Genomic DNA, 15,769 nt, shown 5'->3' with positions numbered 1-15,769 from the left:
CATCTTAGCCTCTATTATAACTCAGAACCCCCATAGTCAAGTGATCCACCAACTTCAGCCATCTCAGCAGCAGGGACTACAGGTATTTGTCTCCACCTGTTTGCTTTCATAAGTGTATATTTTAAAATAGGAAATAATGCTGAATGTGGGAGTTTACTTTTTTATTAGATGCTTTACAACAATATTCTTTCCTGTACTTACTTTTCTCTCGAAAGATTTAAAAGTTTGATTTATTTTTCACCAGTTACTGTTAAACTTTTGTAATTTTTCTGGATCCATAGAACATTTATTTTCAATTTCATGGCCTATTTCAGGACCATTAGCGATAAATCTATTAGATATAGGTGTCTCCTCATATGTTTGAAATTTGGTAATCTAAATAAATTCATCAGCATTTCATTGTCAGAGTCTTAGTTGTTGATACTCTTAACTCTGTAGGTTTCCTTAATATTTAAAATAGGCGTGTTACAAAAATATTTGTAGTAAGACAGTGAAAAGCCAGGAAAGCATCAAAGGCTATTAATAAATACAGATTATGTTTTTACATATACTCTGCCAAAACAAACTGACCATTATCTAAATGTGATTTTCAGTGAATGATTATAAGCCAAAAGTGCAGGTTATTTAATCATGTGGAAATTTTTAGCCAGTCTCTAAGGATTATCTCAGTTAGTTTATGCCCACTGTCAAATACACCAGGAATAGATGGCATACCAATTAGATTTTGTAGTTGATATGAAACTAGGAAGATAGCAAATAAATCTAAGAGAATAGGAATGCACATAAAAGTATTAATAGGTAGCACCTAAAGAGCATTTTAGGATTTATAAAACACTTTAAAAATATTATTTCATTTGATCCTCACAACAATCCTGGGATATAGGTACTATTATTAAGTCTATTTTAAAGAAGAGGCAGAGAGAGGTCAAGTGACTTAACCAGGGTCACACATCTAATAAACATTAGAGTCTAGATTTGAACCCCCATCTGGTGCTCCATTCACGGTACTAACTGCCTGATGTGAATATAAAGATATACATTTGTTATCAAGAAATCTATGGTACAAAAATATCAGATTTATAGATAGGGAGTTTATGATCAAACAAGAAATAGAGAAAATTTTTATAGAAACAAAACTTAATGCAGCCAAAATTAGAAGGGAAACAAGAATGGGGGTGGGGGGGGATTTATAGACCTGATAAAGGCTTCATTTCTCAAATATATATGAAATGGAGTCAGATTTATAAAAATATGAAGCATTTCCCATTTCATAAGTGATCAAAGGATATGAACAAGCAATTTTCAGAAGAAGTCAAAGCTATCAATAGTCACAAGGGGGAAAAAAACTGAGTAGGGAAATGCAAATTAAAAATCAGATTGGCTAACCTGACAGAAAAGGAAAAGGACAAATGATGGAGGAAATGTGGATATTTGTGGAATTGTAACTAATCCAATCATTCTGGTGAACATTTTGGAGCTGAGTCAAAAGGACTAGAAAAAATCTCAGCCACCAGGCTGAGCAATATATTACTAATGTGACCCAGCAATATACTACTGAGTCTGAATCCCAAAGATCAAAGAAAATAAAAGAAGAATATTTATAGCAGTGCTTTGTGTGGTGGCATCAAATTGGAAATTGAGGAAATGACTAACAAGTTGTGGTATATGATTGTGATGGAATACTACAGTTCTGAAAGCAATGACAAAAGCCATGGTTTCATAAAACCCTGGAAAGATTTCTATAAGCTGATGCAAAGTGAAATGCACAGACCAATAGAACATTGTGGACAGCAGCGGCAATAATCTAAAGACGATCAACTATTAAAAACTGAACTACTCTGATCAAGACAGGGATTCAAGATAATGCTAAAGGACCTCTGATGAAAATTGCTGTCTGATCCTAGAAGCAAAACTGATGAATTCTGAGTATAGGATGTATCACATTTTTAAAACTTACTTTATTTTTCTTGGTGTGTGTGTGTGTGTGTATGTGTGTGTGTCTGCTTTCTTTTGCAACATGTCTAGTATGCAAATGTTTTTCATGACTTTACATGTAAATGATTTCATTCTCAAAGGGTCAAAGAGGGAAAGAATTTGTAACGCAGAATTTTAAAACATGGCTTTAAAACTTCACATATAGTTGGAAAATATCTAATGAAATAAATAAAATATATCAAAAAAATCTCTGAAAGTAAAAGTTGAAGAGTGAGGCTAGCTAAGCTTCTGGAGGAAAAAAAACTTAAGAGATATTAGTAGGCTTCAAGTTTAGTATGAGTCAGAAGTATTACCTAGCAATTAAAAATCTTAATGAAATTGTAGGTTGCATTAAGAGAGATTTAGTTATCCAAATGAAGTTGATAATAGTTGTTTTTTTTTCTGCTGTCATTGGACATCAACATCACATTTGGGAGGAAGGTATATTTTAGGAAAGACAAAATAGAATATCACCAGAACAGCTGCTGGGGATAGCAATGGAACTGCATCCTGTACTATATGAAGATGAGCTAAACAAACCAGAGATGTTTACATTTTTTTTTTCCAGCCTCACAATTCCATGAAGATTTTTGGTCAAGTTGTTTCCCATTTAAAAATTACTGAGAATAAATGTTTCAGATGAGATAATGTTAATTAATAATAGCAGCAAACATTTATATAGTGGCTAGGTGTGGTCCTAAATATATTACAATTACTATCACCAAATCATATCACAGTAACCCAAGAAGGTAAGTACTGTTTTTCTCCCTGTTTTTACAGATGAAGAACTGAAGTAAACAGAGAGGAAGTGACTTGCTCAGGGTGACATGGTTATTAAGTGTCTGAGGTGGAATTTGAACTCTGGTCTTTCTCAGTCAAGGCCCTGACTTTATCCATTGAGCTGTGTAGCCACTCTGGAAGAAAAGTTTGGCTTATTCTTCTTATCCCTGGTTGGGACACCTAGGAGAAAGATGTAAAAATTGCAAAGTAACAGATTTTGATTTAATGTTAAAAAAAATCTGTTATCACTGACAATTCCAATTTTGTCATCTCTCCCAGTTTGCATGATATGAGATGGTTACCTAAATGTTGTATTTAATTTTCATTTCTCTTATACTAGTAATTCAGTGATATGAAATGTGTTTTCATTTGCTTATTCTTTTCATTTCTTCTTTTGAAGAATCATAATCTTTGGCTATTTACCTGTTAGTAAAATGATTCTTATTGTTGTGTCATTTTCCTGTATACTTTAGCTATCAGAATTTTATCAGTCACATTTGATGCCAATTTTTTATAACACTACCTTTTCTCTTCTAATTAAGTTTGTGCAAAAGTTTTAAAATTTTATTTTGTAAAAAAAAAATTATTTTGTAAACTTGTCCCATTATCTTTTATGATCTTTAATCCAGTGCTTGGTTAAGAATTTTCTGTTCCTCTCTATCCAGCCATAGTTTTGAAAGATATTTAATCTCAAAATGAATTTTATTACTAGAGGGAGTTCTCAGTTGTGAACCTCCCTCTCCCAGTGCAAGTTAGACCCTGACTCTGCAGTGTTAGAGTATAGAATTATCTGAGACATCAAGTAATTTGACCAGGGTCTCACAGGCAAGGATAGCAGTCAGGACTACTGGACTACTTAATAGTTAAGTGTTCTAACCATTATTTCATGCTGCCTCTCTCAGAATATATTTTTGATGTTATTACCATTAAAAGACATGGCTCCATAGACAGCAGATTTTTATAAAGTTACAAAATATCAGCTGCCTCAGTTCCTTATTTGGATACAAGCAAATTCTAGTTTAACAAATATTTTAATCAGTTGTTACAAAGTAGTTTTAAACTAAAAATTGCCTTTAATAAAGATCTAAATAAATTTGAGGAAGAAATAAATTCGTTATTAATTTTATGTTACTTCTAGTCTCATTCTCTTACTTTCCCTAAAGAAAGTGGTACATTGAAGTAATGGTGAAACTTGTTTTAAAATGGAGAGCATTTTGCTATGTATGTTCCAAGTAATTTTTTTTTCTGAAAGGCTTCAAATGTATTATAACCATTTTGTTAATCGCATTTTTCCGGTTCAGTGACCTTGTGCCTGATGGTATTTATCTTGCTGCTTTACTGCTACTGTTTTATTTTTTTCAGAAGTAGGTGCTTTCCTTTGCTGTTTAGATTGTATACTTTAATTATGACCTAAATTGAAATGATAATTAATTTTTAATAAAAGATTTGCAAATGTTAATAACCTCAAACTAAATGTAAGCTGTGGCATATTTCCTTTTCAACTAAAAAGGAAAATATTGGGGTGCTAGGTGGTGTAGTGGATAAAGCACCGGCCCTGGAGTCAGGAGTACCTGGGTTCAAATCCGGTCTCAGACACTTAATAATTACCTAGCCGTGTGGCCTTGGGCAAGCCACTTAACCCTGTTTGCCTTGCAAAAACCTAAAAAGAAAAAAAAAAAAGGAAAATGTTTTGTTTTCATTATATGCGTTTGACCAAGATTTTATATAAGTTGCTGATGAAATAGATTGGCAGACTGCTATGGTGCTTTTTCCTTTCAGGGAAAAACCCATTTCAAGATGCCCTTTTAAAAAATGTACTTCCTCAGTAGTAACCCTCAAGTTGACTCACTGGAAGCAAAAATAATGATTATTAGTTGTCTTGAAATTACTTTCTGGGTTCAAATTTTATGTTCTCACAATTTTGTTTTTATTTATTGTCAATTTTAAACATTCATTATGGATTTATTAAATTCCTATATATTGATACTATTTTGAAGTATCACTTGAGTATAGAGATGGACTTGTAGATGGGGACAAATATTTAAAACCATGTATTGGGGGCAGCTATGTGGCACAATGGGTAGAGCACTGGCCTGGCCCTGGAGTCAGGGGGACTGAGTTCAAATTCTACCTTAATAATTATCTAGCTGTGTGACCTTGGGCAAGTCACTTAACCCCATTCCCTTGTAAAAAACAAAACAAAAAAAATGTGTTGGCAAAGTAAAATATTTGCCCTCTTCATGAGCCAGCTAATCCAGAGTTAGGAAGTTGTTGTTTAGTGGTGTCCGACTCTTCATGATCCTTTGGTCAGGAGCCAATGGTAAAGGACTTGCCCAGGGTCACACAGCTAGGAAGTATCTGAGGCCAGTCTTCCTGACCTCAGGCCCAACAGTCTATCCACTACAGGACCTCACTGCCTCAAGGACATCAAGAAGACCGGGCTTCAACCCTATCTTCAGACATTTACTAGCTGTAACTCTGGGCAAGTCACTGCCGATCTCACAAGGTGGTTGAGGATCAAAAGAAAATAATCATTGTAATAGAAAATAGTAAACTCTGTGTAAGTGCTTACTCCCTTCCTTTTACTTAGAATCGGCCTCTTTAGTAAAGTCTGTCAACCAGCAAGTAAGTGGGGTTAGTTTAAATTCTATTCGCCGTGTATTTAGTTATTATTCTCCTCTATTGTGCTAACTGCTGACAATAGCCATACTACTTGGAGGAAACTCCAGGTTGAGAACACCAGGGAAGTGGATAACTATCCCCATGTGAATCAAAACTATTGGCCAGGACCTGGTGACTCTTTAAGAGGGCTATCATTTCATTGTTACCATTTAACAGAACAATCTGAAATGGCTTTGTTAAGGTTTTTTTTTTTTTAAGCTTTACACTTTAAATGCTTCCATCGTTGGATCATTTCTCCTGAATGGTGTCTCTGGAGCTATTGCTGTGCATTTTTGGACAAGAACGACTACCAACTGAAAATGTTCTTTAAAAAAAAAATCCAATAGGCTCTTTGATCTGAATCAGCTTGAACTTATTTTTTATAGGGAAATTTGATTAAATTATTATTTTTCTCTAACTAGAATGTAACTAGATACTTCTGTGTCAGTGTTAACATTTTGAGTTACAATTATGATAATAATGAATTAATTGATCTTGATTGAACTATCAAGTTGCCCCTCTGTGTAGAGATGTAAATTAAAAATGTCAGTGAACTCTAAGCCCTTAGCTGACTACAAAAGGACTGAAAATATTTACTCATGCATAGGAATATGATGGAAAATATAATCTTTGTATGGTTAGCAAAGGGATATATTTATATATGTATATATATAAATATATAATTATATATATATCTTGACTTTTTGTCAGATTTGGTTATCTTTATTGAACTTTTATGTATTTCTGAAATGTTTATCTCCAAATTATTTTCTAATTGCTATTCAGTCACTTTTCAGTGTGTCTGATTCTTCACAACTTTTCCACAACTGGGTTTTCTAGGCAAAGCTACTGGAGTGTTTTGCCCTTTACTTCTCCAGGTCATTTTTTTTAGACAAACAGGGTTAAGTAATGTAAACAGGAATCAAAACTTCTTAAAACTTTCTTGAAAACTAGTCATGAATGTGCATATGGACTCCAAAGAGTTCACAATCCCTAGGGAAGTTTGCATTTTTATAACAGCAGGACAAAGGAAGAAGTTAACAGAAATTTCTACTTAAAGGGTGTGATTCATGGGGGGGGGTGCATTATAGGTGGGAAAAAGACAATACTCCCCCAAAGGGGAGGAGCATAGTGCTGTCAAAAGCCCCTTTCATTTTGAAGATATATTGGTCCGCTTATCTACACAGGTCCCAGCTATACTATCAGTTTCTGAGCCTAGTTTAGCAGACTGACTGGTGCATGTTCTGACTCCCAAGGACTCCCAGGGAGTCCAGTTCAGCAGAGGCCTTGTCATTGGCACATAGGAGATCCCTTGCATGCTAATGTTTCAGGAAAATATGGCAACCCTTTAGAGACAAGTTTGCTAGCTTATTATGCACTTACCATGCCATCCAGCTGTGGGTACCAAAGCTCTATCCTATATCGTTTTCTCTCAATACTTTATTGCTAAATTTGTTACATTTCATGACTTTAACTCCACTTTCTTTGTATATGATTCCTTGATCTTTAGTGTATATTCAGTCTCAATTCCCCCTTGCATTTCAGTGTTATCACCAAACTGACTCTTCACTCTCCTTTACCCTACATTTAGGTATCAAATCTTGCCTTTTCTACTCTTATCTCTCATAGCTGGTCTTTTCCTCTCAACTCACATAGTAACTACCTCAATTCAGGTCCTCTTCCCCTCTTCCTATATTAGTACAGCATCATTCCAATTGATCTTGTCTCAATATTCTCATTACTTTAGTCTAGCCTTTAGCCCCAAAGTGAGCACAGAACTAACGATCTCACTCTCCTGTTCTGTTGACTTTGTTGCCTCTAGGAAAAAATAGAAACTTTTCTGACCTTTACTTCAACTTGGGTTCAATTTATGCTTCTATCTTTATTGTAATCCCTCTTTGCTCTCATTAGTTCTGGCAAACTGCCCTTCTGTCTTCCTAACTTAATATGAGCCATTGTAAGTGTGTCCCTCAAAGATACTACCTCTCTTCCTTTACAATGAAGCCCAGGCTTCTGAAGGAAGACTACTAAATTCCCCCAATTACATTTAATTATTTGGGTTTTGTGTGTGTATGTATGTGTCTGTGTCTGTGTGTATTTATTTTCCTCTTTATACTTCTATCGGTAGTGGCTAGCTTATATTAACTCTTGTTAATTGATGGATCATTGAATTATCATTATTTTAAGCTTTCCTATCTTAGAAACACTCACCAGAGCATTTTGTCCAGTGGCATAACTGTTGAAAAGTAAGTCATCCTCAAGCCATGTTAAGGGTATCAGACTTTAGTTGAAAAATAAAAAAAATTAGAATGATCTGAAACTGACCATAACCATATTTTGGTTGAGAGGGGAAGGAGGTCGAATTCAGCCATTAAACTAGTTTCTTTGAAAATAACTCAATGATACCAAATACCCGATTGGTTCTGATTTTTATTTCTTTTTCTTTTAGATAGATTTTGCGCTGCTATTACACCACAAATATTCTGGATCAGAATCATCTGTGAAATTTTCTGCTCGAAGTGAAAACTGAAGACAATTATACAACTTTTAACTTTTGAAACACCGTCTTCTGATAGTAATCTTATTAAAGAGTGTACCTCATTTTGTCAGCCACAACTTGTAACTGTGTGCCAAAGGTAAGTCACATTGTGCTTTAAAAACTTAAATGAGTCTTGCTAAATTTTCTACCTTTTTAGTGTAGAGTTTAGACTATAAATGTTTCAATTCAGATTCCAAAGTGCTGAGTTAATTGAAGTTTAACTCTTTCAAGGGCTCAATTTAAGGTGAGATTATTTTTCTTGTCTAACTTAATTGTTTCTTTGCATATGTTAAATTAGATGAAGTGATATAAGTTAAGCCTTCCTGTTTCAAATACTGGTAAGTTTTAATTTCTTTTATATGTAAGTGGCAATTTGTCATTTTGATGTCTTTTTTTCTCTTATGCAGTAAGAAGAGACAAGGCACCCCTCACAATTTTTTTTTGCTTCTTCCACTAAGACTGCTTTCCCATTTGTCAACATATTTATGTTATTAATTGAATGACTTCTAAAGACTGTGGAGAATATTTGTTATAAATATTGTGAGAATCTAACAAAAGAATTTATTAGTATCAGCCAATGATTGATTTCTTTTTTAGCATTCTGTAGCCAATAGTAAGCTCCTGTGATTACTAAATCAACTACTTGATAAAATTCATATTTAGGGAAAACAAAAGAATGTAAGTAGTCCCTCAGAATTAATTGTAGAGAGACTTGACCTGTATGTTCACAATTCTAGTTTTGTAGATTGAAGAAACTGTCTTATTTTAAGTTTTATCTTGGTATTCATAAAAATATTTCATGAATACTTTTTAAGACTAAACACATTGACTTGTTATGGTTCTACAGTTGCATTATCATTATTAACTGGCAACTAAATTTGGTTAAAATTCATTGTATCCTTGAACATGAAATTCCACAATGGGTTAGACTAGTAATGATTTCTCTGGTAAATATTTCTTTGACAGGGACAGCAATTAATTTTTGTGGGCTGACTTATTTTTTTCCTGTCTTCTTTTAATAACCCATTATGAATCTATCTAATGTGAATAACCCATTATTTAATAACCCATTATGAATCTATATCTGAATTTATTTATGTGAATTTCTATGAACCTGTCCTCAACTAGTTAATATTCTTATGCTATTTTATCTAGTTAGTATTTTTATGCTATTAGGTAATAAATTATGTGCATTTCTCCCTTTGTGTGAAATGCAATTTAAACTTCCAGATACTCCTTAAATGAACTTGTATCTTTTTTACTTCCTTTCAATTTCTTCTAAGGTGAAAAGCAAAAATTTTTTTGTTTGTCTTTGTTGAAGTCCCTCTATTCTTTTACGCATTTTAATTTTCCTTTGTCTAGATTTTCTCAAACTCCATTCTGTTTTTATTCAAAGATGCACATGCCATCACTTAGAAGTTGTTGAGATTTTTTATTTGTTTTGTTTTTTTACTTTCCCCACTGGTATTATTTTTAGTGATAACCTTTTTGACAGCATTAACACATTCTGCCAATCTTTTCGTGCTCTATATTAACTGCTCTGCTTAGTTAGCACATTCTTCCTGAAGTCTTTCTTCACTCCTCCCTAGCTCTCAACTAAATTTCCTATGGTATTTTGTTTAAATCTCTCCTTTGCACCCCCATCATTCCCTTCCATGTATTATATTTATGTGTTTACATGTTGTATGTCCTCATTAAAATGTAAACTTTTGAGTTATTTCATCTTTGTGTCCTATTGCCACATAGGACAGGCTCTTTTTTTTTAGGATTGATGGAATGGGTTTATTTATATACTTGCTAGTGTTGCTAGCCTTAAAGCAAACAAACACCGTCATAGTGTCCTTTTTTTTGTCAGTTCTCATTCTTGATTTTGACCCAGTTCATCAATGAAATCAAAAGTCTCTTTCTCTTCCCCAATTTGTAAAATCTTCTGCAAACCATTAACTACAGTTGAAATATTAGTAATATATAATTAGTAATATAAATATTGTTTGCTTAATTTTTATTTTAATTATAATTCAAATTTATTGCTTATGATTATTATTTAGTTATTATTCTACTATTATTTTATTGGTACCCTTTGTGTTTTGCAGCGTAATTATTTGCTATTTAATATTGTCCTTTCTTCATTCCTACTGCGCATTGGATTTTTCCTTACAAGAGAGGAACCTCCTCCTCTTAACTTAGTGGATGAAGTCATAACTGAGGAGTTGTTAATATTTATCTAGGGATTCTTTTATTAAATGTGAATACCTTGAGTCAGAAGGAATCATCTTACTTGTTGATAGAAGATGACCATGTCTTTGTTGAATGTTTGTCATTTCAAGGCAGCTTTGGAGACCCCACTGGTAAGGAAAGCAATGTGTGTTTGTGTGTGTCTTGGAGAGCAGAAGTTTTACTTGGAGTTTTTCTCTCCTACTCCCTCTTGGCCAAGGTTTTGAGCTATGGACCCCGAAGGAGGCACCTTATTCAGCAGGTAGAGGGGTGTTTCCAGGGAATTCATAAAACAATTGAGAGAGTAGAGACACACATTCCAATTAATTAAGAAATGAAGTGACTTGAGAGAAGCAGCACCAAGTAACATGGTCTTTGGAAACAGAGACAAAAGTCAAACTTCAGACTCAATATAGAGCTAGCTTTTACAATGGAGACTTGGACATTTGAGGGGAGAGAAGCAATTTTGGGTCCGTGCAGTTTGAAAAGTTGTGAGATGGTCTTGGCCACAAATGTATCTACATGTTTGCCTTGCTTCCTCTGCTCCCTCTACTCATAGATGCTATTTGAATTTGTTAGAGATTCTGTCATGGGCTTTTGGAGAGGAATGGTTTTGTAGTTGCTCTTACTAGGCTGTCTTGGTAATGCATTTGCCAAGAGTCATTGGCTGACTGTCCAGAGAAAACACATCATTGATGCCCTGAGAACTACATAATAAAGGCCACCCTATCCTATGGGGAATGTTTGAGAGGGAGGACTTTGCAAACTAAACCAGTTCAGAAAATTAGCCAATGAATGGTCATGTATGACTGGACTCATAGTATGTTTCATTATCTGTTTTTTCTAGAACCCCCTACTGTTATTCATTTGATCTTTCTTTCACCATTCTTTTCTTTATGTTGCTGTCATCATTGTATCTTGTTTGGTTCTTCTCACTAATGTCACTGAAAGCCTAAAGTTGGTAGTTAATTTTGCTTACTGGGGTAACTGATTCAGACATGAAATTTCATTATTCTTCCCCAGCATTTTAAACTCTTTGCAGCTTTTTTTTATTCTCATTTTATACAAATGTTTTTTTACATTAATAAAATATTCTTGTTTACAAGTAAACAAAATACCGCTCTTCCCCCATGAATATAGATAGACTTGCTTGGGCGAAAAAAGTAAAGGGGAGAGAAAAAAATTAAAATTAAAAAAATATTAGTAATAATTGTAGGTATGGCCAGGTGGCACAATGGACAAAGCACCAGCCCTGCCCATATCCAGCATCGTAAACCCAACAATCACCCAGCCGTGTGATATGCAAGCTCCCTGATCCCTACTGCCCTGCAAAAACCAAAAAGAAGGAAAAAAAGACCCAAAATAAAATAAAATAGTAATAATAGTCGGGGTGGCTGGGTGGCAGACAGAGCATTGGCCCTTGAGCCAGGAGCACATGGGTCCAAATCCAGCCCCAGACTCCCAAATATCACTCTGCTATATGGCCCCAGGCAGGCCATCCAGCCCCACCTGCCCTGCACCCTCCCCCAAATAATAATAACAAAAAATGTGCTTGAGTCTTTGTTCCAACACCAACAACTCTGTCATGGGTGGATCTCATTCTTTATGATAAGTCCATCACAGAAGTTACTTCCATATTTTTCCAATGCTGCCATTGCTGATCGCAACTCCCTCCTTTCTTATTTCTCCACTACCATGTACTCTATTTTCTCTCTCCTTTCACTCTGACTCTGCTGTAGGGTGGCTGAGTGGCGCAGCAGACAGATCCCTGGTCCTGGGGCCAAGAAGCCCTGAGCCCCCATACCACCCCTTAGGCCCAGAATCCACCTGGCCCTATGGTCCTGGGCAGGCCTTCCAATCCCAGCCCCTTGCATGAAGTAAGAAAGAAAATGTGTTATATCTGGCCACTCTCCCCCCATGGTCCATCCTCTCCTTTATTCACATCCCCACCCCTTCCCCCTGCACCCCCTCCTTCTTACTCCAGATGTCTATACCCCATTGAGTATATATGCTGTTTCCTCTCCTAGCCATCTCTGATGAGAGCAAAGGTTCCCTCATTCCCCCTTGCCTCCCCCCCTTCCATATCATTGCAATAGCTCATTTTAATAAAAAAAATCTTACGTGAAATATCTTGGATTTTTCCCCCTCTCCTTTTTCTTTCTCCCATTCCATTTCCCTTTTTTTCTATTGACTCCATTTTTACACCATATTTTATCTTCGAATTCAGCTTTCTCCTGTGCTTCAACTATAAAAGCTCTCTCTACCTGATCTATTAACTGAGAAGGTTCATATGAGTATTATCAGTGTCATTTTTCTATGCAGGAATACATGCAGTTCATCCTCATTAAGTCCCTCATATTTGCCCCCTGTCCTCCAATCTCCATGCTTCACCTGAGTCCTGTATATGAAGATCAAACCTTCTGTTCAGCTCTGGCCATTCCAAAAGGAACCTTTGAAATTCCCCTGGTTCATTGAAAGTCCATCTTTTTCCCTGGAAGAGGACATTCAGCCTTGCTGGGTAGTTCATTCTTGGCTGCATTCTAAGCTCTTTTGCCTTCCAAGCCCTATGAGCTTCCAATGTAGTTGCTGCTAAGTCCTGTGTGATCCTGACTGCAGCTCCACGATATTTGAACTGTGTGCTTCTGGCTGCTTGTAATATTTTCTCTTTGACTTGAGAGTTCTGGAACTTGGCTATAATATTCCTAGGGGTTGGTTTTTTGGAATCTCTTTCTCAGGGGGATCAGTGGATTCTCTCCATTTCTATTTTGCCCTCTGCTTCTAGAATATCAGGGCAATTTTCCTGTAGTAATTCTTTGAAAATGATGTCAAGGCTCTTTTCCTGATCATGACTTTCAGAGGTATTCCAATAATTTTTAAATTATCTTTTCTAAGTCTGTTTTCCATATCAGTTGTTTTTTCAATGAGATATTTCACATTTTCTTCTAATTTTTCATTTTTTTTGTTTTGACGTATTGATTCCTGATTTCTGGTAAATTCATCAATCTCCCTGAATTCTATTCTTTGTCTGAAGGATTTGTTCTCCTCAGAGAGTTTTCTTATCTCTTTTTCCATCTGGCCAATTTTGCTTTTTAAAGCATTCTTCTCCTCAATAACTTTTTGAACTGTTTTATCCATTTGACCTAAGCTGTTTTTTAGCATGCTATTTTCTTCAGCATTTTTTTGGATTTCCTTGACTAAGCTGCTGACTTCATTTTCATGTTTTTCCTGCATCTCCTTTCTTTTCCTAGTTTTTCTTCCAACTCCCTCATTTGATTTTCAAAGTCTTTTTTGAGCTCTGTCATAGCCTGAGCCCAATTTCTGTTTTTCTTGGAGTCTTTAGATGCAGGAGCTTGTGCTTCCTCATCTTCAGACTGAGTATTTTGATCCTTCTTGGGCTCATTTGCAAAATATTTCTCAATAGTCTTCCTTTTGTTTCTCTGCTTGATCATTTTCCCAGCCTGGGCCTGGTTTGAGGTGCTTCCTGAGCTTTGGGGACACTCCCACAAGGGTCTCAGCTTGTGAGGTTCTGTCCTCCCTCCTGGTCTGTGAATGACCATAAGCACCTCCCTCTGCCACGGGGCTGAGTTGGCTGGGGGCCCTAGACTGGGATCAGGATCTGAATGTGGTTAGAGCCCCAGAGTCCTGTTCCTGGGGCTGAGGACAGAGCTCAGAAGTCTCTCTCTCTTCATTCCCCTCCCTTAGCCCAATGGGCTCATGCCCTGGAGGCTCCTGCTTACTGGCTCAGCCTGCTTCTGTTTCCTGGTCTGGGTGAAAGACCAAGCTGCTGGCTGTGTGTCCTGAGGGCTGGGCTCTATGTGCTTGCTCTGGCAGAGGTCCCCCACTGTTCCCCCACTTTGTGCCTGGTGCTCCTCGGGGTGCAGCTCTGGAGACTCCCCTGCACTGTGAGCCTGGGCTCCCAGCGCCCTGGGGCTGCCTCCGGAAGCTGAAGTTCTTTCGCTCTGGTAGGCCACCGCTCTGGTGGGCTGCCCCTCCAATCCCGGGGATCAGAGCCTTTCTGCTCTTTTCCAGGTTACCTTGAGTAGGAGAACTGCCTCACTGGGTCCCTTTGTGGGTTCTCTCTCTCGAAAGTTTAGTTAGAGTCCTTAGCTGATGAGTTTCATCAGAGAGCTCCTAAGACTCTATCCCTTTTTGTGGCCATTTTGGCTCCACCCCAATTCTCTTTGCAGCTTTTTAGCAGTTGTACTGACTGGTTATATTTTCCCCTAGAAATCTTCCAAGGTAACAGAATTTACAAACAGCACTAAAAGACAAGACAAATATTTTCCTATCTTTTACAAAGAAACAAAAACTCAGAAAAATGGTAAAACAAACTACATATTTCCTAATCTTAATTTTTTTTAATTTGCATTAATGAAAAGAGCCAAATTAGAACCAAGACAAATTCCTAGTTGAATTTCTTGTAGATTTATGTTAGATATCACATAATTTAATTGTGTGCTGTTTAGTCATTCCCATAACTTAGAGCATCCCCTGATCATCCCATACTATCAAAAATCTATCCATGGTTGGAACCCTCAGGTTTCTTGCTACTGCTGGAACCCATCTTCCTTCATGACCCCTGGAAGTAAACTTAATCTAAAATTAAGCCACCTCAGTCTGTCACTTAAAGACCCTTATCCAAGAACCTAGGTTATACTGACCAAAAACAAGGTCATGCATATCCAAAGATTGATGCAAGGTGTTTTCTCACAATTGTACATCCCAACCAGCTTCTAAGTCTTATTTGAAAACTGGCCCAATTTTGATCAATCTATTATTGTTTCCATGTTTTTTTGATAATATACAAACACTTGGGAGAAGTGGGACACCTTTTTCTGATTTCTGGGAATTACACTTGTTTGCGCTTTCCTCTTCCAACCTGGGAAGTTCCTATTCTTTTCTTCAGTTAGAAATCAGATAATCAAATGCATTGTTTCCTTTTAGTTAATTGGTTTTGTTTAATTAGTTATTTTAATGGCTAAAAATTTTATTTTCCTTTGTATTTTGGGTCCAGGCCTAAGCAGAAGAGGTCTGGTCCTGATTTATTGCACAGTTACCATGTGTTGCTTAATAAATCGATATGCTGAGAAGATTGAATCTTTGTTTCCACAGTCATTTCATCTCTCAGACACAACTCAGAATTACTTAATGCAAGACTTCCTATTCCCCCCCAAATCCATAGTAGTTGTCATTTTTCTTTAATGTATTTTTACTTTAAAAAATATATTAAGGACCATTATATAAGAATTAAAGGTATTTCAAAATGTCCTGCCATTTCAGAAAATATTAACAACAGTTACCAGAAAAAGTTACTCTGCCCCACAGAATGGGCAGTGTTCTACCTGAATGATCTCATGCTTTTTTGAAACAGTGGGAAGGGTAGGCTTCATTTTCTGTTTTCAGATTGATTTTTGAATTTTCACTTCCTTAGAGTTTGCTTCTTTTTAATTATCTTTTTTTATCATTTGATTTTGCTTCTTTCGCTCAGCATCATATTATACAAACCATTTCATGTTTCTCAGAATTCCTTATATTCATTCCTCCTTTCTTATTGTATTCAGTAACATTCCACTACATTGATAAAGTACAACTTGTTTCATT

At 36.1% G+C, this 15,769-nt stretch overlaps 1 protein-coding gene across 9 annotated transcripts in view; it reads left to right on the top strand.

The window, feature by feature from the left end:
* NCK2 (NCK adaptor protein 2) overlaps positions 1-15,769 on the top strand; it is a 236,150-nt gene that overhangs the window by 136,573 nt on the left and 83,808 nt on the right. For 7 of the 9 annotated variants that reach the window (XM_074192178.1, XM_074192181.1, XM_074192177.1 and 4 more), the window contains one exon: positions 7,865-8,051. The gene's annotated coding sequence lies outside the window, so the exon portion shown is untranslated. The remainder of the gene's footprint in view (positions 1-7,864; positions 8,052-15,769) is intronic. The other 2 variants (XM_074192182.1, XM_074192180.1) reach the window with 1 other exon arrangement.

Source organism: Macrotis lagotis, chromosome 6 (genome assembly GCF_037893015.1).
Source record: "Macrotis lagotis isolate mMagLag1 chromosome 6, bilby.v1.9.chrom.fasta, whole genome shotgun sequence".
Lineage (NCBI taxonomy): Eukaryota > Metazoa > Chordata > Mammalia > Peramelemorphia > Peramelidae > Macrotis > Macrotis lagotis.
Note: the sequence above shows the minus strand (reverse complement) of the source record. Positions and strands in the feature narration are given on the sequence as shown.